Here is a 10289-nt window from a genome sequence, read left to right as displayed (position 1 = left end):
AGTGAGTGGTGCATGTGCCTAGTCTTTCTGTGGGGTGTCTTGAATTTAAACATCATGGAGGGCCTGGATGGCATGGGATTGTGCTGATTCTTCTGTGTTTTTCGATTTTTTGGGGTGTTCATGGGGACAGGCCATGTAGGTGGGGGCCATTTTGAGTGCTGCTACAGGCCCTGGCCATATGCTGGGAGGGAGGGGCCATTTTCAATGCAGGCAGTGTTCTTAGGTCTGCAACCATTTTGCCTAGCTTTCAACCTTTATGCCCAGGAGTAGTGAGTGGTGCATAGGCCTAGTCTTTCTGTGGGTTGTCTTGAATTTAAACATCATGGAGGGCTTGGGATTGTGCTGATTTTTCTGTGATTTTCATTTTTTTGGGCTGTTGTTGTGGCCTTCACCAGGGGTAGCGAGTGGTGCATGTGCCTAGTCTTTCTGTGGGGTGTCTTGAATTTAAACATCATGGAGGGCCTGGATGGCATGGGATTGTGCTGATTTTTCTGTGTTTTCGATTTTTTGGGGTGTTCATGGGGACAGGCCATGTGGGTAGGGGCCATTTTGAGTGCTGCTACAGGGCCTGGCCATGTGCTGGGAGGGAGGGGGCCATTTTGAATGCAGGCAGTGTTCTTAGGTCTGCAACCATTTTGCCTAGCTTTCAACCTTTATGCCCAGGGGTAGTGAGTGGTGCATAGGCCTAGTCTTTCTGTGGGGTGTGTTGAATTTAAACATCATGGAGGGCTTGGGATTGTGCTGTTTTTTTTTGTGATTTTCGTTTTTTTGGGCTGTTGTTGTGGCCTTTTCACCAGGGGTAGTGAATGGTGCATGTGCCTAGTCTTTCTGTGGGGTGTCTTGAATTTAAACATCATGGAGGGCCTGGATGGCATGGGATTGTGCTGATTTTTCTGTGTTTTTTGATTTTTTGGGGTGTTCATGGGGACAGGCCATGTGGGTGGGGGCCATTTTGAGTGCTGCTACTGGCCCTGGCCATGTGCTGGGAGGGAGGGGTCCATTTTGAATGCAGGCAGTGTTCTTAGGTCTGCAACCATTTTGCCTAGCTTTCAACCTTTATGCCCAGGGGTAGTAAGTGGTGCATAGGCCTAGTCTTTCTGTGGGGTGTCTTGAATTTAAACATCATGGAGGGCTTGGGATTGTGCTGATTTTTCTGTGATTTTCGTTTTTTTGGGCTGTTGTTGTGGCCTTTTCACCAGGGGTAGTGAGTGGTGCATGTGCCTAGTCTTTCTGTGGGGTGTCTTGAATTTAAAAATCATGGAGGGCCTGGATGGCATGGGATTGTGCTGATTTTTCGGTGTTTTTCGATTTTTTGGGGTGTTCATTGGGACAGGCCATGTGGGTGGGGGCCATTTTGAGTGCTGCTACAGGCCCTGGCCATGTGCTGGGAGGGAGGGGGCCATTTTGAATGCAGGCAGTGTTCTTAGGTCTGGAACCATTTGGCCTAGCTTTCAACCTTTATGCCCAGGGGTAGTGAGTGGTGCATAGGCATAGTCTTTCTGTGGGGTGTCTTGAATGTAAACTTCATGGAGGGCTTGTGCTGATTTGTCTGTGATTTTTGTTTTTTGGGCTGTTGTTGTGGCCTTTTCACCAGGTGTAGTGAGTGGTGCATGTGCCTAGTCTTTCTGTGGGGTGTCTTGAATTTAAACATCATGGAGGGCTTGGGATTGTGCTGATTTTTCTGTGATTTTTGTTTTTTTGGGCTGTTGTTGTGGCCTTTTCACCAGGGGTAGTGAGTGGTGCATGTGCCTAGTCTTTCTGCGGGGTGTCTTGTATTTAAACATCATGGAGGGCCTGGATGGCATGGGATTGTGCTGGTTTTTCTATGTTTTTCGATTTTTTGGGGTGTTCATGGGGACAGGCCATGTGGGTGGGGGCCATTTTGAGTGCTGCTACAGGCAGGCCCTAGCCATATGCTGAGAGGCAGGGGGCCATTTTGAATGCAGGCAGTGTTCTTAGGTCTGCAACCATTTTCCCTAGCTTTCAACCTTTATGGCCAGGGGTAGTGAGTTGTGCATAGGCCTAGTCTTTCTGTGGGGTGTCTTGAATTTAAACATCATGGAGGGCTTGGGATTGTGCTGATTTTTCTGTGATTTTCGTTTTTTTGGGCTGTTGTTGTGGCCTTTTCACCAGGGGTAGTGAGTGGTGCATGTGCCTAGTCTTTCTGTGGGGTGTCTTGAATTTAAACCTCAATGGAGGGCTTGGGATTGTGCAGATTGTTCTGTGATTTTCGTTTTTTTGGGCTGTTGTTGTGGCCTTTTCACCAGGGGTAGTGAGTGGTGCATGGGCCTAGTCTTTCTGTGGGGTGTCTTGAATTTAAACATCATGGATGGCATGGGATTGTGCTGATTTTTCTGTGTTTTTCGATTTTTTTGGGGTGTATAACTGAACTGATGTTCCTCTGTCTTCCATTGGTTTTAGGTGCACAAGACTCAAGAGAACCACCAGTGCCAGGAAGAAGTCTTGCAGCGGTGTGTGTGTGTGCAGCATAGCGTCACGCGACGTCACGTCTGGCCACAGACAACTCTGCAACTCGTGCAACTGCGGCCTGCTGTTCTAACCTGCTCTGAAGAAGATGGCCCCAAAAAAAGTTCCGCGTAGCTCCTCTAGCAAGAAAGTTGCCAGTAAGGAGCAGAATAAGCAAGTTACCAAGGAGACTGGTGTGCCGCCCTCCACATTTTTTGGGAGTAAAAAAAAAGTACGCCTGCAGCAGCAGCGGGATCTGCTGGGACCAAGCTGGGTGCAGCACCCCCGCTCCATTGGGCTCAGTGCCACCACCACGCCAACTTAAGTCCAAGCCCTTGAGTGCTGCAGAGGCACTTAGTCTAGTTGTTCATTCACCATCGACCAGTGATGTTGGCTCATCGCAAGAAAGTAGCAGCAATGTCCCTGAATCAACACAGGTTGTTGTAACTCATCTGACGAGTGTTGAACAACTACAGCCGCAACAACAACCACATGTGCAAGTACAAGCCCAAGTACATGTGGAAGGAGAGGCAGCGCAAGGAGATGCGCAAGCAGAGGTGCATGGAGGGTCACAAGTGCCCACAATAGTTGTTCCTCCCGAAGTAGGGGCACATCAGGAAATCGACAATCAAGCCGAGGTATCATTTGAGGAAGCCACTACTCCTGATGATCATTCATTGTCTTCCACATCCCTAGCAAGGAAAAGATCAAGGTTGGTGTCTACATCTTCTTGAAGCCCAACTCCTTCTGATGATACGGATCACAATTGGGAACCAGCACCACTGCCGTCTGAGAATGAGCCACACCATGATCTGACAAAGGTACTTAAGCGTAAAAGGAAGGTCGTCCAAAGTCTCATAGTTATGGAGTGTAATGAGGCTCAACAAGAAGTGGCGGATACTGCTGCTGATGAAGGCTCTCACGACGATGACCCAGTCATCATAAAGGTCACTGCAGCCCCAGCGGGCATGCAGCAAACAGACATTTTGACCCTAGCCCGAGAAGCTGCTGAGCGTGATGATGATGTCGACGAGGAGGCAATGGAAACACAACAATCATTGGAGTTAACTAGTACGCCAACACGTACCGCTTCCATATTTCTTCCTCGCCAGAAGGGACCTCCATCCACCTCGACCTCAATTAGTGGTGGTGAAAGTGCACAACGTACTAAAGTTCGGCAATCCACATCCACCACTTCATCTGGCATTAGCAGAATGACCACCACCACCAGTATCGCCGCCTCCTCCGGCCCCCACAGACAATTAAAGTCCCCAGCTTGGGACTTCTTTAGTGTTTGCCCAAAAAGGGAAAACTTCGCCGTTTGTAGCATTTGTAAGCTTGCAGTTAGTCGTGGTAAGTTTGGTACCAACTATGGTACCGGAGGCCAGAGAGGTCATCTTAAGAGACAGCACGCTGTCCAATGGTTTGCGCACCTACAGGCGATCAAGGAAGCCCGAATTGCACGTCAAGAAAACGTTGATGTTTCATCTGATGAGGACGAGGAGGAAGAAGACGTGTCAAACACTTCACTTACACCCAGTACCCCTGTCAGCAGCACACCTCATGTGAGCCACACTAAGAGTGTGGGAGAGAGTGAGACACCAATGCGAAAAAGTTAACCAGCGAGTGTAACTGGGTCGAAGAAATCATCATCATCGTATAAATGCTTGGTCCAGGGCAACATTAGAAACATGTTGTTTACAGAAGCGCCATATGAACGCAACCACCCACTGATGCGTCTGTATAACACTAAGCTGGCTAAAATGCTAGCTCTGGACCTTCTCCCTTTTTCTTTTGTAGAAGGGGTTGGTTTTCTAGAATTAGTGGCAGCGCTCTGCCCTAAATGGAAGGCTCCTAGACGGTTCTATTTTGCCAGAGTTGCGGTTCCAGCACTACATGAAGATGTGCTGGAGGTGATTGGGGCAGCTTTGCAGAAGAGTGCTGTTCACACTATACATCTGACAACAGACATGTGGACCAGTGGCGCAGGCGCTGATTACATGTGCATCACTGCACACTGGGTCTCTTTTTCAGGGGTTAAAGCAAAGCTAAATGCAGGTGTTGACCCGGACCAAGTTTTTAAAGCTGCTCGGAAACATGCAACACTAGCCATGTTTGGCTTGGAGAAACGTCATACAGCACAAAACATTTTGGATGAGTTTAACACAAAGGTCCTTCACTGGCTGTCCCCCAAAAAACACCAGATTGGTTATGTTTCCACGGATAATGGCGCCAATGTAGTTAAGGCCATGGAGCTGGGTGACTATTTCAGAGTGCCGTGTTTGGCGCACTGTATAAACCTGGTTGTTAAAAAATTCTTGAGTGATAAAGACAGTCCAGCGTGCGAGGTAGTGGACACCTGCCGAAAAATGTGCAACCATTCCAGCCATTCTTTTAAGGCCCGGAAGCATCTGAGGAGCCTGCTACATGAACGTCGAATGCCAGTGAAAGCACTCATCCAGGAGGTGGCAACACATTGGAACTCAACCTTCTACATGCTTGAGCGTCTGTATGAGCAGTATATGGTACTCAATCACTATTTCTTAAAACAGGGTACAGCTCAGAAGGACCTGAGGATGGATGCGGCGCAATGGGAAATAGTTAAAAGCCTGACAGACATGCTTCGTCCTTTTGAGGTCTTCCCGCGTGCAGTCAGCAAGGAGGACTGTAATTTGGGAAAAGCTATCCCATTGTTGTACATGCTGGAGCACCAACTGAAGGCGGTGTCTTCTGTGTTTGAAAAAGATGAAAAAAACCAAGACCCTTTTGTTTTGGTGGAGAAATTATTAGAGCGCCTACAAGGTGATGAACGTCATAAAATGATCCACTCAGAACAGCATTACATTTGAGCTACTATTCTGGTTCCACGCTACAAAAAGGCGCTGGCAGGCCGAGCATTCTTTCCTTTTGCTGATGAAGATGTTACAAAGTACAAACGTTGGCTAGCCTTGTCAGCCAAGAGGTTTGAAAGAGCTTATTGAAGGAAAAGGCAGGACATCAGCATCAGCAGGCCATCCCCAGTCAAAACAATCCACTTCTGCACCTGTGGCTGTGGCACAAGTGACCTCTCAGCCGGCAACAGGATCATCTGCACCAGACACAACAGTAACATTGGATGCTGAAGAGGATTGGCTAACTCGGCTTGGGTTTGGTTCTCAAAAGGTCACAGCAAAAGCTAAGCAAAGTGTAGGAACCTTGGAGGACCTTGAGTCGATGGTGCAGGACTATCTGAATTACTCAACAGAGGTCTATGTTAATGCTAACCCATTGGCATATTGGCATGGGAAAAAAGAATTGTGGCCACAGCTCTCCAACCTGGCTTTAAACTACTTGTCTTGCCCACTCGCAAGTGTGTCGTCTGAACGTGTTTTCAGTGCTGCTGGTGGCATTGTAACTCCCAAACGGAGCCGCCTCTCGCCCAAAAATGTGGAGAGGTTAACAATGATCAAGATGAATCAGCACCTCATACCACCAGATTACAAAGTACGAGAAAGCACGCCGGATAAAGACGAGGTGAACAGGAATGTAGATGAGGGAATTTCTTCTCTGTTAGGTTACACTGAGCTCACCATGCCTGAATCCGCAGAGTATGATGACATAGCCTTATTCTTATTCCCTGACACCGAGCCCTGAAAATGAGACAATAAATCAATAACTTTCTTTTTCGTCCTTATTCCTTTTATTCCTGTGTGTCTGTCTTTCTTTGTTGTGCACAGTTAATATAATTCAAACTTTAATCGCCTAATCACAAAAACAAGCCCATCAGCAAAACTGTCTTCACTTGTTTGCTTATTGATTTGAAGGTGCCGCAGTCTGCATTCCTCAGGTTCACAAGTTCAGGAGAACATGCTCCTCTATCCTCCTCCTCCAGACTCCTATTTCCCTCAAAGCAGAGGGCTGGATTACGCCCAATGAAGAAAGACTCAGCACTTGTGGGGGTGTTCTACTTCTTTGCAGGGGAGTTGACGGCTCTGGGGCCATTGCTGGGAAGCTCTAATACCGGATAAAAGTGGTTTGGACCAAATCAGAGGCGGAATTTTTTTTGTGTTTTTGCTGAATTGCTTGCCTTTGAGGTGCTCTTTGGGGGGGTTCCGGGTGTTTGTGGGAGAGTTTTGGGGTCTGGGAGCACTGCTGGGACAGTCTAATCTTGATTGCATTTGCTTTTCAGGAAATCCGTGTTGGAAAATGGGAGTTATGACCTAGCTGTACAGCGCGTTTGGACCGAAGGCCGAGAAATATTGTAAGTATGAGATTTTCCTTTTTGGCTGTTTGGGGGTGTTGTGCTTTTTGGCGGGTGGGTTGATGGGTCTTGGGGCATTCCTGGGAAGGTCTAATACCGGATAGAAGTGGTTGGGACAAAATCCATGCAGAATTTTTTTTTGCTATTTCTGACATTTTGCTCAATGTCGCGTTTTCGGGGGCCTGTTTGGGGGGCTTCCTGGTGTTTGTGGGTGGGTTTTGGGGTCCCCATTTTTGTACTTTTGCTTTTTGGCTGTTTGGGGGTCTTCTACTAGTTTTATCCTGGGTTGACGGCTCTGGGGCCATTGCTGGGAAGCTGTAATACCGGATAAAAGTGGTTTGGACCAAATCAGAGGCGGAAATTTTTGTGTGTTTTTGCTGACTTGCTTGCCTTTGAGGTGGTCTTTGGGGGGGGTTCCGGGGGTTTGTGGGTGAGTTTTGGGGTCTGGGAGCACTGCTTGGACAGTCTAATCTTGATTGCATTTGCTTTTCAGGAAATCCGTGGTGGAAAACGGGAGTTATGACCTAGCTGCACAGCGCGTTTGAACCGAAGGCCGAGAAATATTGTAAGTATGAGATTTTCCTTTTTGGCTGTTTGGGGGTGTTGTGCTTTTTGGCGGGTGGGTTGGCGGGTCTTGGGGCATTCCTGGGAAGGTCTAATACCGGATAGAAGTGGTTGGGACGAAATCCATGCAGAATTTTTTTTTGCTATTTCTGACATTTTGCTTAATGTCGTGTTTTCGGGGACCTGTTTGGGGGGCTTCCTGGTGTTTGTGGGTGGGTTTCGGGGTCTGGGAGCACTGCTGGCTTTGGATACTTTACTTTGCAAGAGGTTTGAAGCAAATCCATGGTGGCAGAGGGGAGTTAGGGCCTAGCTGCAGAGCGTGCGCGGAGTGATTTTGGAAATTGGCAAGAAAATGACTGTCCCCATTTTTGTACTTTTGCTTTTTGGCTGTTTGGGGGTCTTCTACTAGTTTTCTCCTGGGATGACGGCTCTGGGGCCATTGCTGGGAAGCTCTAATACCGGATAAAAGGGGTTTGGACCAAATCGGAGGCGGAATTTTTTTTGCGTTTTTGCTGACTTGCTTGCCTTCAAGGTGCTCTTTGGGGGGGTTCCGGGTGTTTGTGGGTGAGTTTTGGGGTCTGGGAGCACTGCTGGGACGGTCTAATCTTGATTTCATTTGCTTTTCAGGAAATCCGTGGTGGAAAACGGGAGTTATGACCTAGCTGCACAGCGCGTTTGGACGGAAGGCCGAGAAATATTGTAAGCATGAGATTTTCCTTTTTGGCTGTTTGGGGGTGTTGTGCTTTTTGGCGGGTGGGTTGGCGGGTCTTGGGGCATTCCTGGGAACGTCTAATACCGGATAGAAGTGGTTGGGACAAAATCCATAAGGAAAAGAGTTTTGGCACTTTTTGTAACTTAGGGTTCGTTAGGGTTAGCCCTAGCAGCAGGATTGCATGTGTTTCGGGGTGTTCTAGATTTTTGCAACTGAGTTCTGGGGTCTTAGAGCACTCGTGAGAATGTGTAATTTTGGTTGCAAGTCATTTGAAGAAAATCCATGGTGGGAAAGGGGGGATTTGTCGTAGGTAAAGAAAGCCTTTGCCGCTATTCTTAACTTAGGGTTCGTTAGGGTTAGCAGTATTTCTATTGCATGTGTTTGGGTGGAGTGGTTTTCGAGTCTTGGAGTGATGTGGATACTTTTGCTTGCTTGCAAGTGGTTTGAATACAATCCACGGTGGGTAAGGGGGTATTTGGGCCTACTTTTACTTTCAAAGTATGTTTTTTCACCAGTTTTCTGCTAGGCCTCGTTTTTTGAGATCTGATTGGGGGTCTTCTACATTTTTGCGACTGGCTTTTGTAAGGGTCTGGGTGGGAGCACTGCTGGGAAGGTCTAATTTTGTTCTAAAACAGTTTACAGTACACCTAGCTTGAGGGGAAAGATCCGCTAAATTAATTTGCCCATACTTATTTATCCTTCAAACGGTGACTCAGACAGAGTACGCACTTTCAAAAATATTGTACTGTCTATTAGGAAAATCAAAGTGTGACTTTTTGCACTACACAGCGTACATACCTTATATTTATTTATCAGTGGTGTTGTAGTATATCACTTCCTGTTTTTCGTTCAATAATTACAGGCCGGGTTTCAGTCTGTGCAATGGGGAAAAAAGGATGGAGTCAGACTGCACATTAGCGAGCCGCATTCAGCATCCGCCAGGCTGGCAGTGGACAGGGTGTCTTCTGGTCACCAACATTGATGGACGAAGCGTCAGCTGGAATGGAAGAGTGCCGCTAATAAGAGGAATTGTTTGCTGCATGCAACTTACTTACCAAATTCAACAGGACAACTACAACAACATACAGATACAGTATCCATTGTTTTCTTCTATGAGTGTGACTGCATTTCTTGGATCTCTCTCTGCTTCTAAATTGATCCCTACAGCCATTCTATAGGTTTTACTTTGGCTATTTTTTAAACCTAATTAAATGTAAGAAGTGTTTCTCTGAGTGCAGAGATAGGCAAGTGAAAACGCTGCAGCCCTGTACTGTCGCATTCTAGTACTACTTACTTTTCAGTAACAATGCATGCAGTAGTGCATGCACTTCCTTTATGTCACTTAAAAGATTTATGGTTAACTTTGTACCCAAAGATTTCTTTATCTTCAATTATTGTTTGTCCATGCTGTGCTTTTTTTTTCTTCTCTCAACAAAACCTACCCAAAAAGAAACCCCCATTCCCATCCATTTTCCAAACCCTAACCCTCTTCCCCCGGGCTGTGTGGTTTTGCTTGATGTGTGACTAAATGACATCAATAATTCCACACACTTGCGGGGGAGGATAAGGTCATAGCAACAGGCTGGTGAAGGAATCCGAGGATATATTCTAGACTTACTCAGCTTCAGTACTATTTCTTGTAGTAGTAGCCAATGTCAAAGAAATCCAACACAAGTACAAGTTATACTTTCAATACTTTACCATTTGTTAGGCTACATTGTGGCACTGTTCTAGTGTACTGTCACCTGCTATATTCTCTATCGTACCGTTGTAATGCTACAGTAAGGACAAACCAGGTTTCATTTTCTTTTTTTCCATAGGCCTGCAACTGCCACTGTGTCACACCACTAGTACCACCGCAATGAGGAGGACATTTCATCCGCCCAGGATTGCCAACCTTAATCGCCATTTCCCGTGGAGCCAGCCCTGGGCCTCGCCCTACTTTCAAACACAAATTACAGGTAAGATAAGCGTTTGGTTGGAGGTAGTATAATGGAGTATTAGGAGAGACGAGAGATTGACGGTAGTACTGCTAAAGTCCTAGGACTATTCAGGAAAACAAACTTACTGTTAAACCCCCACCCACCAGACTCAAAAGCAGTAAAAAACAGGTATGGTCAGATAAAGTTTCAAAAATTATATTTTTGTAGCCCTAACAAAATAATCTCCCGCAAGACCCTCCCTAACCCCAACGATTGTCCTTCAAAAGTCCCAAAAACAACGCAACTCCCAATTCCCACCCCCCAAAAGTCTCTAAAAAAGGGGCAAGGGACACTACGGCAGGGTGCTGTTGACTTTAGCGGCCAG

The sequence above is a fragment of the Lissotriton vulgaris genome, chromosome 3_1 (genome assembly GCF_964263255.1).
Source record: "Lissotriton vulgaris chromosome 3_1, aLisVul1.2, whole genome shotgun sequence".
NCBI classification, from domain to species: Eukaryota; Metazoa; Chordata; class Amphibia; order Caudata; family Salamandridae; genus Lissotriton; species Lissotriton vulgaris.
The sequence above is the reverse complement of the archived record's forward strand: the minus strand, read 5'-3'. Positions refer to the sequence as shown.